We start from the raw sequence: 16006 nt of genomic DNA on the forward strand, positions 1-16006 counted from the left end.
GTGACTTGAAGTTTTAAGTCAAGAAAGGCAACATGCTTCAGATGTCACTTTATTTTTTTTTTTTTAAAGATTTTATTTATTTATTTGACAGAGAGAGACACAGCGAGAGAGGGAACACAAGCAGGGGGAGTGGGAGAGGGAGAAGCAGGCTTCCTGTGGAGCAGGGAGCCCGATGCGGGGCTCGATCCCAGGACCCTGGGATCATGACCTGAGCTGAAGGCAGACGCTTAACGACTGAGCCACCCAGGTGCCCCTTCAGATGTCACTTTAAAAAATGAGAAGTTGATGCATCTGTAAGATTGACTTAGTTCTTTCAGATGTAAGATACAACCAGAAGCCACAGCAACCTATACCACTTACCCAATTGAAGAAAACATAAACATGAAAATTTTCTTGTTTTGGTGGAATCTATTTTTAGAGGACTTCTTTTAGGATTTTTTTCCAGCTCCCTTCTTGAGAACTACCTTCCTTCTCGTGTCGTTTCTCATCTCCCACAGGCATGGGCCCTCAGCAGCCGTGTTTGTAGTCCCTAACCCCACACACCTCCATGGCCGGAACTGATGGGACCAGAGGCGGTCACCTGACCCATTCTGGGCCAACCAGGGCTTCTCTATTGTCACTGAGTCTGACATGATGTCAGTTTAGGTTGCATGGCATTTCTTGCCACGTGGACTTGGAATTAGGGAAACCTGTTCTATAAAAACAAATAAAAATGAGGCTGATTCTTGGAAAGGTCAAGATTAACGACAGAGAAAGGGCACTGCTGAGATTCCGGATGGTCCTGACTTTAGTTTCTGCCCCTTCCCTAAGCCCCTCTACACTTGCAAACTGTGAGATACTTTAATGTGCTTCCACTGAATTCTCTGTTAGACTGACAGTAGTTTGAGTTGGCTTCTGGTATTATGATTGAGAGAGTCTGAAGCAGCATTGATTGATCTCGGCTAGGAAACCCTTCTATCCGACCTGGCATCCTGTGAAGAATCCTGAGTCACACGTGACACAGATGGTGGACTTAATAATGCCAGATAAATAACCAGAATTGAGAGTGGACAGTCAAATTGAAGGAAGGTCTCAGTGAAGAATTAAAGTTCTTCTTTATTGTAAACTCTAGTCAGATTCCTAGGATCTTAGCTTTGGAATGGATCTTAGAGGTTTTCAGTTCATTTGCCCAACCTTTCACATAAAGCAGGCCTCTCCCTTGAATTCTGCAGATGGTCATGTGACCTCTAATTATATCAGCTGGCCAAATTCAGGGTCTCTACAGAAGTAGAAAGATAAAGAATACTTTGTTTTAAAATTCACACTTCTTTCCCCAGACCCTCTTCAAATATTTTAAGACAGTTATGGCTCTTAATACTCTCGTGGGATTCCTCTTCTCATTCACTCCTAAGGCCATCAGTAGAAAATGAAAAGTTTTTGCCAGCAGGCGTTCCAATTTGGACTCAGAAACACTGATCAAACTTACTTTTTGCCTCTTGGCTGTGTGTTGATGACTCACACTTGCAATGCCTTAGCTCATACCTCGTGCACTGTGGACCACTCACAGAAAACTCTGTGCTTGTGGCGAGGGCATTTTTGACAGTATGAAAAAGACTCACCTTTGCTTATATTAAAAGAGTCAGCCCCAGACTAATGGTGGGGAGGAGAAAAAGACGACACCTATAATGGTGCCTCTGCTCAACCCACTTAGTGAACCAAGTGAGTTCCTGGAGACCAAGTCAAAGCTGTTCTGTATACAGAAGATTTGTTTACACCCTTTACCCTAAATTGGAAAGAAAGTAACCTTGAAGATTGTGATTAGATTTCTCTCCCCTCACTTCAGAACAACAGCTAATGTAGGGCCTACAAGAATAGCACCCTTTTGTGTTTTGCAGCTAGTTTTAAAGTGTCACAGACCAGCTGGGATTGGAAGTTCTCAGAACTCCAGAGGTGTTGCGCTCTGTCAGACTGATGAATTATGTAAAACCTGTTTTCCCTGAGTATTATTAATCATCCTCAAGCAAATGAAGACATGCTAATTAATTTGTGGTGGTTTTTACCTGCAAATGCCAAAGGAACTAAACCAAATTAAATCTATTCTCTTCAAGACCAGCACCTTGTTAAATACTCTGACTTATCCAATTCAATTTGAAAGATGTGGTTCTTTGGAAATTTAGTTTGCTTGTGGTTTTAGAATCCTAAAGGCTCCTTCTTGAAAGTGTAGCCCAAAGTTTTATGCATATGACTTGAAAAATGAATGAATGGAATTCATTGCTGTGATTCGCAGAGGACCCAGCATACACCAGACTGTATGAGATAGTTTACCCGTGTTATCTCATGGGTAGGGATTACCAAAGCCCAGAAGTGGGTATTATCATTCTAATTGTACAAGTAAGGAGTTTATATAGACTTAGAGACTTTACATATAGACTTAGAGACTTTATATAAACTTTCAAAGTCATACAAGTAATATTGAGCTAAAATGCAAACTCAGGTCTGTCTGACTCCATAGTCCATGCTTTTTTGACTGTATCATGCTTCTCTCAAGGAGACAATCCACTGTGCACATGAACTTTCCAACAGGCAGATTGCCTGTGTGCTGTACATTGTACACTTTGCATTGTATTTGAAGAATTACGCCTTCTCATTTTATTTCCCCTACTGGAGAAATCCTGCTTCTCAGGATGATATGAAAACCACCTTCACTTTTAGTTATTTCACTTGTTTTGTCCTCCCCAAATTATAGAAACACTAGTGCTTTCAATAGAGATTTCAGACTTGGGCACCTCTCCTCTTCACCATTTCAAGCAACAGATATCCCTATTTTGTCAAAGAGCTAGTGAGACATACAAGAGCATGTACTCCTGAATCTGTCACTGTCTTAGTAAGGCACATTCTTTCTGAACCACTTTTTTTTTTTTCTCCTGTGAAATGGGATGATTTTGCCTGCCTTAGAGGGCTGTTCTTTTTTTTTTTTTTTTTTTCAAGATTTTATTAATTTATTTGAGAGAGCGAATGAGAGACAGAGAGCATGAGAGGGAGGAGGGTCAGAGGGAGAAGCAGACTCCCCGCCGAGCAGGGAGCCCGATGCGGGACTCGATCCCGGGACTCCAGGATCATGACCTGAGCCGAAGGCAGTCGCTTAACCAACTGAGCCACCCAGGCGCCCTTTAGAGGGCTGTTCTGAATGAAGATTAAATGTGAATGAAATTAGCTCAGAGTCTGGCATACAGAAGAAGCTAAAAAATGTTTATTTTCTTTTGCTCAAATGAAAACCATTGCTTTTTTATTTCTAAAAGTCCCTAGAACCCTCCCTTATCATTCCTACATATCATACATACACACACACCACTTTCATGTGTTCTCCAGGCAAACATCTCAATATTATATGGTAGTGCTTGCAAGTTGCAGTTGGCATTAATAAGTTAAAATTCTCCTCCACAGTGGGGCACCTGGGTGGCTCAGTCGTTAAGCGTCTGCCTTCGGCTCGGGTCATGATCCCAGGGTCCTGGGATCGAGGCCCACATCGGGCTCCCTGCTCGGCGGGAAGACTGCTTCTCCCTTTCCCACTCCCCCTGCTTGTGTTCCCTCTCTAGCTCTCTCTCTCTCTCTGTCAAATGAATAAAATCTTTAGGAAAAAAAAATTTTTTTCCTCCACAGTGAAGAACAAGAGAATATGAATTAAAATTGCATTGTATATTGCTCAATTTTTTCCTGACTCCTATTTAGAACCTGCTTGCATGCCCACATACACATGCACATACTGCCCCTTTACATTCTATGCTCCTTCTTCCTTTTCAGATGTCCTCACTGTACATGTTTTTCACTGTTGGATGTACTTCTGCTGGAATCAGAAATAGTGAAAGTGTCCACTCTGCAGTGGTGCAGGAATGCACGTGTTGGGTGGCATTGTCAAACACTCATAAAAAAATGAGAAAAATACTTTCACTGTCTCATGGGCTAGCCAAATGGGAATATGGCAGGGTGGTGACAAAGGAAAAAAATATTGTTGCTTTCTCCAGAAGAATGAAGATGGGTAGCAATGGGTGACTCTTTCTTTTCCTAGAGACTGAATTGAGTATGTCATCTGTCTCAGAAAGAAAATGAAAACAAATCCCTCTGAGCTTTACTGCTCTTCATGGGGAAAGGGTACTAAACTCCCTCACTTTTCACTAGACCCTTTCCAGAGGTTTCTCTTCTTGCTGAAATAATCTCTTTCTGAAGCCAGTTCTAAAATTCAAGCCTTTGTTTTACCTTTTTTTTTTTTCCCTAGGCATTATTTCATCAGTTCTACATGCCCCTGGCTTGAAAGCATCTGGTAGGGCTCAGGCCTAGCTTAGGTTGGAGCGTGGTTAGTTTTGAGGCAGTCCAGATGGGGACGCTACCAGAACGAAAAGATATTCCACCGTGGGTGAAAGCTCCTGAAGACTTGAAAGATCCCGAGGTGTTGCAGGTCCAGACGCAGCTCTTGGAAGCTATGTTTGGCCCAGCTGGATCTCGAATCCCATACATCGAGCAAGTAAGCAAAGTCATGCTTGAGCTAAAAGTTCTGGAATCCTCAGACCTCATGGAGATCGTGGTTTATGGCTCTTACTTGTATAAACTCAGGGCCAGGTGGATGCTCCAGTCCATGGCCGAATGGCACCGCCAGCGACAGGAACGAGGGATGCTCAAACTTGAGGATGCCATGAAAGCCCTAGAGCTAGGTCCTTGGATGAAGTGAAGCCAGTTTGCAACCAAAGTACCTGGATTAGGATTTAAAGAGTAAACGGTCTCCAGACTTGGAATGGATATGGTCTGGTTGAAATTCTGCTCCAGCCTGACAAGGAAAAACCAGCTGATTTTTGGGTCTCCACCTTTGTCTCTGAGTCCTAATGTGCCCCCCCCCCCCGCCCAGGTTTGCTAATTAAAATAAAATTTTAAATAAATAGAAAAAAAAAAGAAAGCATCTGGTAATGCCAGCCAGATTCTGTGTGTGTGAGTGAGGTGCTCACCTGACAACAGAAGACAGCCCAAATAATTCCTGTCTCATGATATTCACACCCTTGTGCAGTTGTCTCCCACAGCATGCTGTGGTTGAACTTTGTATCCAACAGAGGATGGCAGAGTGATGGTATATTATTTCTGATACTAGATTATAAGAGATGCTACGGTTTCCATTTTGGCCACACTCATTCTCTCTTGGATCATTTGCTCTGGGGGGAAGCCAGCTGCCATGTTTTGAGGATCCTCCAGAAGCTCTGTGGAGAAGCCTGTGTGGTGAGGAACTGAGGCCTCCAGCCAACAGCCATGAATCTGCCTTCTTGACATTGTATCTTTCAGCCCCAGTCAAGCCTTCAGATGACTTCAGCAGCCCCTGCTGGTAGCTTCACAGTAATCTCATGAGAGACCCTCAACCAGAATCATCCAGGTAAGCCAATTCCAGATTCCTACTCTCAGAAACTATGAGAAAATAAATGTTTGTTGTTTGAAACCACTGTCAAAAACCGAGAAAGATCCGAGATCTTACCCTTTTTGTAAGCTAACAAATGAGTCTACCACAGTTTTATGGATACTAGTAGAAGTCACTGGACTCCTGAGTAAGAGACAAAAGACTTGCATATTTATAGCAGAGCAGTCAGTGTGAGCACATGTTTGTACTGGTTCCTCTTGCTCCCTAATCCTACGGGGGGTGAGGCAGTGATAGGCAGGTAGATACTGCACACACAGTGGGTTTGCCTCATAGCTGAGGGACCCTCAGCTTAGAAAACCCCAACCTTTTATATGAGGGCTACAAGAAAATCTGCTCAAACTTTGCCCTGGAGAGCTATGTTATTTTTATTATATTGGACAGCAGACAATTCTGGCCTCTGGCCCAGGGGGATACACAGTCTCCACCTTCCAAGGTTGTTTGCTATACAAATATCCTGGAAAAAAAAAATCTGGGCCAAAAGCTGTCAGTGCTTGTCTGCTCACAAGAAACACAAGGGGCCTGATGGAGACTTGTCTGCCAACAGCCACAGAATTTTGGAATAATTTTCCGTGCAGCAGTAGATAACTGATGCAATGGGGACACCTGTGTCTGGACCTCACCTGTCAGAGCCACTGAACTGATGGCATGTGTGGTGGAGTTGTGTCTGTTGACAGACAATGCATGCAGGGTCTTTGACTTTAGTAATAGGTGAAGGTGCAAGGAAGGTACAAGGTGCTGGTGTGGAAGGTGACCAAGAGTGAGAAGAGGAAAGAGAGATGTAGGGAAGGGGTCAACAGATGGAATTGACTAGATTTGACATGCTTAGCTTCCTCTAGAAACAAAGGTTTACCTAGGGAATAGTTAGATTTGTTAAAAGAGAGAATTCATTACTTAGCATCTTGCTCTGTTAAAAAAAATCTCTTTTCATCTTTACTAGTAAACTGCCCTTTTGCAAAGCACAGTGATGTTTTTCGTGGTTATTTTTCACACTTTTCTTCTCTAGTGAAGGAAAATGAGGTACAGTTAATGTTGAGCCAATCTATAGAGAATCAAACTTAGATAATTCTCTTTGAAAGGTATAAGAAAGAAATTACTTAAAAGATTATTTTTTTGTTCATTTGTTTTATTCTGGGAAAATGAGGGATCAAATAAGATATCTTAGGTTTTCTGCCATTAGGCAATATCTTCATTTTCCTCATGAAATCAGAGGAGACATACCCTTAGTCTCAGACCCAACACCGTGAGGCCCCGGGGGTATGAAGGCCTGCTCAGCATCTTGCTCACAGCATCTTCTGAGTGGTTTTAATTTGAAATGATATTTAGTCTTATGTTTCATTCAGTTTTAGGAATATAAAGTTTTAAGAATAGTAAATGACATCCTTGGATTATCCAAACGTGTGAATGAGCTTCCACCGGCCCATAAGAAAGAGGACCTAAGATACTCAATGGATATTATTACTCCAGGCTTTCTCCCAGGGACCCACTGATTGGACAGGGCCAAGGGATGATTTATTAGTTCTGCAATACATAATTTTATAGCTAGTTGTGCAGATTTTCATCAGGATCGCTCTATACAGGTACCCAGGGCAAGTTATACCCTTGAATATCACTTGGAAATTTAAAAGTATAGGTTAAATGCCAGTTCTTCAATCTAGTTGAAGTCCTAGTTTCTTCATCTTTTTTTTTTTTTTAAAGATTTTATTTATTTATTTGAGAGAGAGAGACACACAGCGAGAGAGGGAACACAAGCAGGGGGAGTGGGAGAGGAAGAAGCAGGCTTCCCTTGGAATAGGGAGCCTGATGCAGGGCTCGATCCCAGGACCCTGGGATCATGACCTGAGCCGAAGGCAGACGCTTAATGACTGAGCCACCCAGGCGCCCCAGTTTCTTCATCTTTTACATGAGAACTGCAATATTTATCTCTCAATGCTGTTGTGAAGTTTAAAAGTGCTACTCTAGATAAAGGGTTTATTATTGTGTTTGGCTTATAATAAATGCTCAATAAATTAAGGCTGGTATTATTAATCTAAAGATATTGAAAATGCCCCACCATGGGTTACATCATGTCATTCCAAATGCAGTACAGTCCTCTTAGATGACAGCTGTCTCTATCATGTCCTGCTTGATTATTATTACAGGTCAGTTCATAGTTCTCATTTGTACAGAAGTCTCATTTATATGATGTTAGCTATGTGCTTCCCTTCTCTGGAATATGGTAAAAATCTCTCAGTAAGTGTTGGCTTTTTGATACTAGCAAAATAATAAATCCCACCCACTGACCAAACCTAGCAAAGCCTGCCTATTCTTAAAGCATATTGATTTTAACTTTTTCTTAAACAGGAAGGCTGTTTACAGAAAATTTCCCTAGAGACTAGATTTCTAATAAGTTCAACCTGTTTTGTGTCTAAACCCCACAAACTTGGTCCAAGAGGAGGCCAGGACTGTGCGTTATCCTGCAGGTGTGAGGAGGAATGTGGTACCCAGAGCCTCTGCCCTTTTGCTAAGGTCTTCCCAGGGGCCCTAGCAGTGTGGCCAGAGGCATCATCACTCACACACACTATTCCTAGGGGTTGTCACAGTCTGGAGAAAATCATGTTGCAGTTCTGGCAATGAGAGAAGGCCTTCATATCCCCGGGGCCTCACGGTGTTGGGTCCGAGACTAAGGGTGTGGCAGATGCTGTGCCCCGGCCACATTGTCTTGGCACCTACCATTTCCAAGCATGCCTATCCTATGGCTTCTGCTGCTGGGACCTGCGCATCTTTGCTTAGGGCTCTCTCTGGCTGTGAGAGCCCTGTCAGTCCAAGTCTGGGGCAGACTGTAAGTATGGAAGGAGTTAGCCCTTGGGACTCAGGACTTGATGAATAAATGCTAAGCTCCTTTGCCCCTCAGGTGGGAAAACTCCAAGATATCTTCTGCATTGTCTTCCAAAATTTCCCAATGTGAGTGAGGCCCCACTTGCCCATAGTGGTGCCATGCTTGGTAATATTCTCTTTATCTGCTTCCTTCTCTCTCCTCTTTCACTTCTCTATTCTCTTTGCAGTGTTTGCTAGGATCATCTCCCAGAAAACCTCAAATCCTTGTCTCAGAGGAACCCAGCCTAAAAAAAGAATCTCCTCACATTGCTTCATATTCTCCATTAGCAATTATAACTTGCCATGTAAGTGCTCATTCTCCAGAATCCCCCTTCTCTGTATCTCACAGGAAGGAGGGAAAGAAAGAGGGGATGTGACATCCTAACCATCCACTATATGGGTGGTTTTAAATCCTTCATCTCATTTTATCTCATCTCAGTGCTATGATGTAGTATTTCCATTTACAGGTAATGAAACTGAGGCCAGAGGATTAAGTATTTTGAGGTAATACAGTTTCTAGATGGAAGAGATAAGACTTGATCCCAGGTTTTCTGACTTTTTGTCTAAAATGTTCTTGTTTCCCATTTATTTCTAAAGCTAGGAACTGGTCAGAGGAGGAATCATGTATCTTTCTGCATTCTGTGTTACACATTTTTTAAAAGAAGCATAAATCATATCAGATCACTCCAAAGGTTTCATATGGCAAGTAGAATAAAATCTAATTCCATCTGATGGCCTGTGCAGTCCTGCACGATCTGGCTCCTACTTTTCTCTAATTTCAACTTGTACCACTTGTTGTTCCCCATGCTGTTCTAGCCAAATTGATCTTCCCCATGTTCCATGCATGCACCAAGCTCAGCCTATATGTGGTCTTTGCCCTTGCTGTTTTCTCAGCCTGGAATGTTCTTTAGATCTCTGTAGGGCTACCCCCTTGTCAGCATTCTAGTCTTTTGTGAACGTGATTTCCTTAGAGAAGTCCCTGACCATCGTAGCCACCTGCTTCCGGCTCCCCTGTCCTGGACTTGCCCCAGGCATTCTCTATCCTTTTTTTAAAAAAATTATATTTAATGCACTTATTTCCTTCTTGCTTGTTTCCTAACCCTACTGGCATGTAAGCTGATCAAGGGCAGTCTTGTCTTGTCTTGTTCATTACCATTTCCCTGGGGCCTAGAACAGTGCCTGGCACAGTCCATTGAATTCATAAATAAATGAAGGTAAGGCAGTAAAGAAGGAAAATTCTGGCCATATATGAGAAAGTACCTTAAAACAAATTTTGTGAAAAACTAAGATTTATTTACCCAGCTCTTTGTAATCAGCGGAATTAATATAACTTGAAAGCAAATGCATCTTGCTGACATTTTGGAACCTGTATGCATGCATTAATACCAATCAGTTTAAGTGTGTGTTTCACAGCATGCCATTCGGGTGAGAAATGCTGGAAAGAGAGGAGGTGGACAGCTTTTTAGCTTCCTTTTTTTTCTGGCACATTTAACATCATTCCAGTAAACTTAGCTCTGGGTTTAATTAAAGATTGTTCGGGGTGTGGAGTACGGGTATGGAGAAAGTCTTAATCTTTTACATGTGGGCTTTACTTAAAAAAAACAAAGGTATTATAGTGATTAAAAGGCCCACAGTTTAAGTCTTCTGAAATATAGGTTTTTTTTGGCTTTCTTATTCCTTTTATTTTGGATATTTGTAGCTTTGATCAATGAGCTTTTTAGGGGAAGTGAGAGGTAGAAAATGATATGCCTGTGCTCATGTATTTGTTTCAATAACATTGCTTGCTTTTCCTGATTATAAGATTTATCTATATTTATTAAAATATTTTGAAAGTAAACGTAAAGAAGAAAGTAAAAATTATCTGTAAGTCTTTTCAACAATGACTGCTAACATTTTGATGTGCTTCATGCCAGTTGTTTTTCTAGGATTGTGGATATCTATGTGTACTATAGTTCTTTAATTCTAAGATACACTGTTATAAAATGCAATTTGGTTTAGTTACTGTATTTCAAGACAAATAATGATACATTTCTTTTTTACTTAAAAATTGGCAATTACATACCATTTTCTTCTCACAAAATTGAGACCAAGTTTCCTTCTCATTTTGAGTCTAAAGTTAATTTAAAATCACTTTTGACCAACCATAACTGTACAGATTATCCCTATTATGTGCCGCTTGCCATTTTATGTGTTTCAAATGTTGACCCCTGTGACATCTTTATCTACAGTCTAATGTCAAAATACATTAAAAAATAATGGGATTTTATCTGCATTTCCTATTTGGTTAAACTCATAATTTTTTCTTTATTGAATTACACATCACAAGTTTCTCTTGAAATTCAGCCAGAAGCTTTTACTCATGGATTTTCAGTGCCCAAATAATAGTCCTTCATAATGCATGAATCAGTCACACCAAATTCTCCCAGCTTTAAAGATTGCATGATATATTTGGAGAGACTGGGCACTATTCCCATATGCATTGCAAGAAATGACAAGTATGTCACAATTTAATCTATTTGGCAGCTTATAAGTTCTTTTTGATATAAATTATTAAATGCATCCTAATTTTAAAAATATCAAGCTGTGAAGAAACATGCACCGTAGAATCAAAGATGTATGGTATATGTGTAACAATATGAGTGTCTTTATTCCAGCATGGTGGTTTTCAACTCTGCTGCACATTAGAATCATACGGATATTAAAAATAAATCTATGCCAAAATCACACCGTCAGACTTTCCAGAGAGGCCCAGGGAGTAATATTTATTTAAAAAGCCACACACACAAAATGACACTTCTCAGAAATTCTAAGGAGTAGCCAGGTTTGAGAACCACCATTTTAATAGCTGATAGACCAAGATTATTCTTAGGGTAGGAACTGTCCTTATTTGGGAAAGAACTGGGATAGGAGGCAGACCCAGAAAGGACTGTTGTCCAGCTTGCATGGAAAATGGTAAAATTTATTTTATTATTCTTGAAGGAGGAGAGGTAGAGAGAAGGGAAGGTGAGGAAAGATGGGCCCATGAAGTGTGCAGCTCGGTGATCTAACAGGCAAATAGACAGTGGGCTGGCTAAAAATAATTTTTAAAAATGGTAATACTTCATGATCAATTTGGAATGGTTTGCATATTGGTAAATGAACTTCTCCATCTTCCAAATGCTTAATTCTATTATACTCTTGAATGCTTTGTGTGATTTTTTTTTCCCCCATTGGTGGAAATTTAAGAAGGAGCTAAGCTAAAAACTTAAACTCTGGGTTGATGTAGGACAGAACAGAGTAGGATTCTGGAGTTGAGGTGACTGAATATATCACCCTTCAGGAAATCTTAGAAGGGATTTTGCTTTTTCATAGGGCATGGAATTAGTTGTTTAAGCCAATTTAGTTCAATATGTAAATCCAGGGAATCTTCACTTGGTATGCAATTCAATACACACAAACATGCCTCGATATCTCTGTATTCATATTTTAAAATAAATTGGACCATACTGCATACCCAGTTTTGTATCCTGATTTCTTCACGTAATATAATGCCATAAACATTTCCCATATCATTAATTATTCTGAGAGAGTTTGAATTTTAATTAATACTCCATCTTATAATCATACTATGATTTATTTAAACGTTATTTTACGAGATATAGTGTAGGATGATGTAGGAACTAAGATTCTGCAGCCAGATGCTGTGTCCTCACTCTACTGGCTGTGTATTGGGCAAGCATCCCCGCATTACTACCTCCATTGCTGACACAATATTATCCTTCACAAAAGGTTTCGTAGTTTCAATGGCTAAAAATTGCATGCAATTGTTTTAAATTTGTTTCTTTGATAATTAGTGAGTTTGAACCCCACTTCACCCACTATTAGCATTTTACCAATTTATTCTCAGATCCATTTTTCCAGATTAAAATGTTAATTTGATGGATATGTGTTCATGTTGCTCTGTTGACAATGAAAAGTTATGAATCATTGGAGAGAAAGCAGATCTGCCTCAAAGAAATGATACTGGTTTGTCAAATAAATTACATACCTACTTCTCTGAGAGCAAGTATTCCAAAGTTACTCACAAGTGGGATCAAACCCACCTGAAGATATCTTGATGAAAAATCTAGCCAAGAATAAGGTAGGGAAATACAAATACACGTGAGAAGAAAAGCAGAAAACCAGTGAGCCGCCAGTTGCTCAGAGGGTCATATTAGGATCTTATTAGGGAGTGATTTAGAATAACTGAGCATCATCAGCTTCATATTAGCGATGAGCACAGCACAGGAGGTGTGGGTACCCAACCTGCCAGACAATTTGGCCAAGTTTACTGGGCTGTGTGTGGAAACCATGGAAAATAGCTTATACTCAGTCTAATGGCTGTTCTCAGCAGATCTTTTCATTAACAAAATCGTCATAACAATTATAATTGATGTATTTTTGAGTGGAGGAGGGGAGAGTTTATTAAAAAGAGAAGGTTATGCTCCTCACTTTCACTCTTTAAAAGAAAAGCAAGATGATATTTTCTAAGTGCTTTGAAAGGTCCTTTATAGAGAAGGTTTGCTGATCCCTGGCCATCCCAAGATAGCTGTACTCCTGTCAGGCTGCAGAATATTCCCGTGGCTCTCTTCCATCTCTCTGTCCATGAGGCACCTGTTCACCCACAACATGTCTGAAGAGATGTCCTGATGAGAAAGGGTCACATTTGGTGCATCTGTGAGTCTGAGAATGAGAAAAGGTTGAGAGGGAAACGGGAATTTACAGCTACATTTAGCTGAGAGGGAGCGATGGAGGAGGGCAATCTGAGGATGGGGAATTTATGAGAGGTTAGAAGAAAAATCCTCTCTGACTTAGCTGGCCAGGCAGCCAGGGCTGTGAGATAAAGGAGGAAAAGATTGTGAATGGACTTTCAGTTCAAAAGGAAGGGCTGAGGCAGAATGGGAAGCTTTTTAAAGAGGAGGTAGATGGTCCCAGAGAGACCTAGATACCATTTGACTCTGTGAAAGATACTTGGCGAATATAGATTATACTTAAAAATAGCCAAGCTGTACAGGTCAGGCTTTGGCTCAAGGGAGAGGAAAGAGAAGGGCATGGCAGAGATCAACAGCCTTGGAAACAGATGCTTTCCTGCCAGCCAGAAGGCATGATCAGAGAATAAGAAATAAGGAGCTGCAACGGGTGCAACTTCTGAAAGGGAAGAACTAGAGGAACAAGGGGGATGGGTTAGCGAAACCACAGCATCCAGCAAGAAGTCTGGAGATGGGGGTTACAGCTGTGTACTTTTGGGGTTTAGCAAAAATAATTAATTTTTATTTTGAAATCTCTCAAATCCACAGGAAAGATCCCTTCCTTTCTGTTTATACACTCTCACTTCTGACAAAGTATCCAAAAGAAGGTTGCAGCCATTAGAGGTTACCCCTAAATATATCAGCATGTACCTCCCAAGTACAGTGCCAGTTTCTATGAAACCACAGCCCTATAACTGCACCTGAGGAAAAAACATTAATTCAATACCATTATCAACAGAGTGCAAGCTTTTCCCCAGCAGAGTTCCCCAGCTGTCCCTAAAAGGTCTTTTGTAGTTCTTTCTCCTCATCCCCTAAAAGCCAGGATCCAATCAAGGTTCACCAGAGCATTTGGCAGTACTGTCTTTTTTAGTCTACCCCAGTCTAGGAGGGTTCATTACCTTCCTCTGGTTTGTTGTTGTTGTTGCTTTGCTTGTTTCTTAAAGCCAGGCTTCTTGAGGTATAATTTACATAATTATCAAGATATTTTACAAGTTTACTCCTTGTGGTGTACAGCTCTATGAGTTTTGACAAACACGTACAATTATGTTACTACCACCACAGTCTAGATAAAGAATGGTTTCATGCCCCTCCAAAATTCCTTCCTGTCCTTTCGCTGTCAACCCCTCCCCTCCCTCAGTCTCCAACAACAATTCATCTGTTTTTTTGTTCCTATCATTTTGCCTTTGCCAGAATTGTGACCATCTTAGCTCTCCTTTGTAAAGACTCATTTTTTTTCTTTTGTAATTAATAAGTGAGTTGCATAGGAGGTTACTTTGAGTTCATGTGAATATTTTATTCTCCAAAAAATTTTCGTTCTATTCGCTTGAATGTTTACTGATGATTTTGCCTGAATCAGTTCTTATATTGGCTTTCAGAGTGGTGATTTTACATTTTATCATTCGTTCCTCATTTTTTAGCTGGTATTCTTCCTAAGAGAGGAGTTTTTCTTTTTCCCCCTCCGCTTTATTTTGAATCTCATCATGGACTTACATTTTCCATGTGTTTTAATTCGTTACTATTTAATTCATTACTATTGTTCTTTTTTGACTATCAATTATGACCAGTGGCTGTCCGCCAGCTTCTGGACTCACTAATTTTTAAGTATTTCCTATTGGTCCTTAAGTACTTCCAGGATCATCTTGTATTTTACCTGTCTCAGACCTGGAATCAGCCATTTCTCCTAGGAGTACTGGTAACTTTTTCTTAGGGAATAGTACAAGAGCTAGGCGCTAATTGTGCCTCATCGTTACTGAGATTTATTTCTCCTAGTGCCTTTTCAGTGTACAGTTAGGATTATTTTTTTGTTGACACCTCAAATTCAAAATCAAATAGACCTTTACCAGCTCCTATTTTATATTTTTTCTCTTTCCCTTTCTTTAAGCAAATACCCTGCTTCCCAACATAATAAATGTTTTCTAATTTTCTCTGTCCTAGAAAATACAAAATAGTTTCAGATTTACAATATTATTCCACTGTCAAGAATAATCCTACTAAATAAAATTTAAGACTTCATTACATTTTCCTTGTCTTTAGGGAATATCCAGGGTAAGGACTCTTTTTCTAGGGGGCTCAGGTGAACCTCGGTTCAGGTTCTAGATTGTACTGAGTTTATAAGCAGGATGGGATTTGGGAGGACCTCCAGTCTTCTCAGATAGAGAAGGATCTGTAATTGATTTTATAAATTATCTGTAAATGATTCATTGAAATATATATACTTTTCAATATTCTGATCAAGTTTTACACTCCAATAAAGTGAATATTATAATTTGAGACATGATTTACCTATTAATATTTCTTGTTTTACAGTTACTTTGATATTAGTGTAGTAACACCAGGTTTTATTTTTGCATCCTTTTACTGTTAGACTTTCTATCTCCTGCTATTTAATGTGTCTCCTATAGGTGATGGATATGTCTATGCTTTGGTGATGGTGATGGTTTCATGGGTGTATACTTATCTCCAAACTCATCAAGTTGTATACATTAAATATGTTGAGCTTTTTACATGTCAATAATACCTCAATTAAGTGGCTTAGAAAATGTATCTCCTATAAGTGGCTTCTATATTTTTAAAAGGATTTAGTTAATTTATTTATTTGAGAGGGGGAGAGACAAAGAGAGAGCGTGTGCGAGTGCACATGGTGGGGAGGAGCAAAGGTGGAGGAGAGGGAGAGAATCTCTAGCAAACTCCACGCTGAGCAGAATTGGGTAGGGGGCTCTCTCTCATGACCCTGAGATCTTGACCTGAGCCAAAACCAAGAGTCGCATGCTTAACTGACTGAGCACCAAGGTGCCCCAGCATATAGTTATTTTTTAAATCTATTATCCTTAATCTTTAACCTTTAAGGGTTTAGTTCATTTCCATTTAATGCAATTACTAATACATTTGAGCTTAAATCTATCATTTGACTATTTTCTATCCGTTCAACTGGTTCTAATGTGTTGTTATGGCTGTT

At 40.2% G+C, this 16006-nt stretch overlaps 1 pseudogene; it reads left to right on the top strand.

Annotated features, from left to right (window-relative positions):
* The first annotated feature begins 3638 nt into the window (after window positions 1–3638).
* Window positions 3639–4702, top strand: LOC102732136 (developmental pluripotency-associated 5 protein pseudogene; annotated as a pseudogene).
* Window positions 4703–16006: the final 11304 nt, after the last annotated feature.

This window comes from Leptonychotes weddellii, chromosome 14, assembly GCF_054177405.1.
Source record: "Leptonychotes weddellii isolate Sample4059 chromosome 14, ASM5417740v2, whole genome shotgun sequence".
In the NCBI taxonomy this organism is placed as follows: Eukaryota; Metazoa; Chordata; class Mammalia; order Carnivora; family Phocidae; genus Leptonychotes; species Leptonychotes weddellii.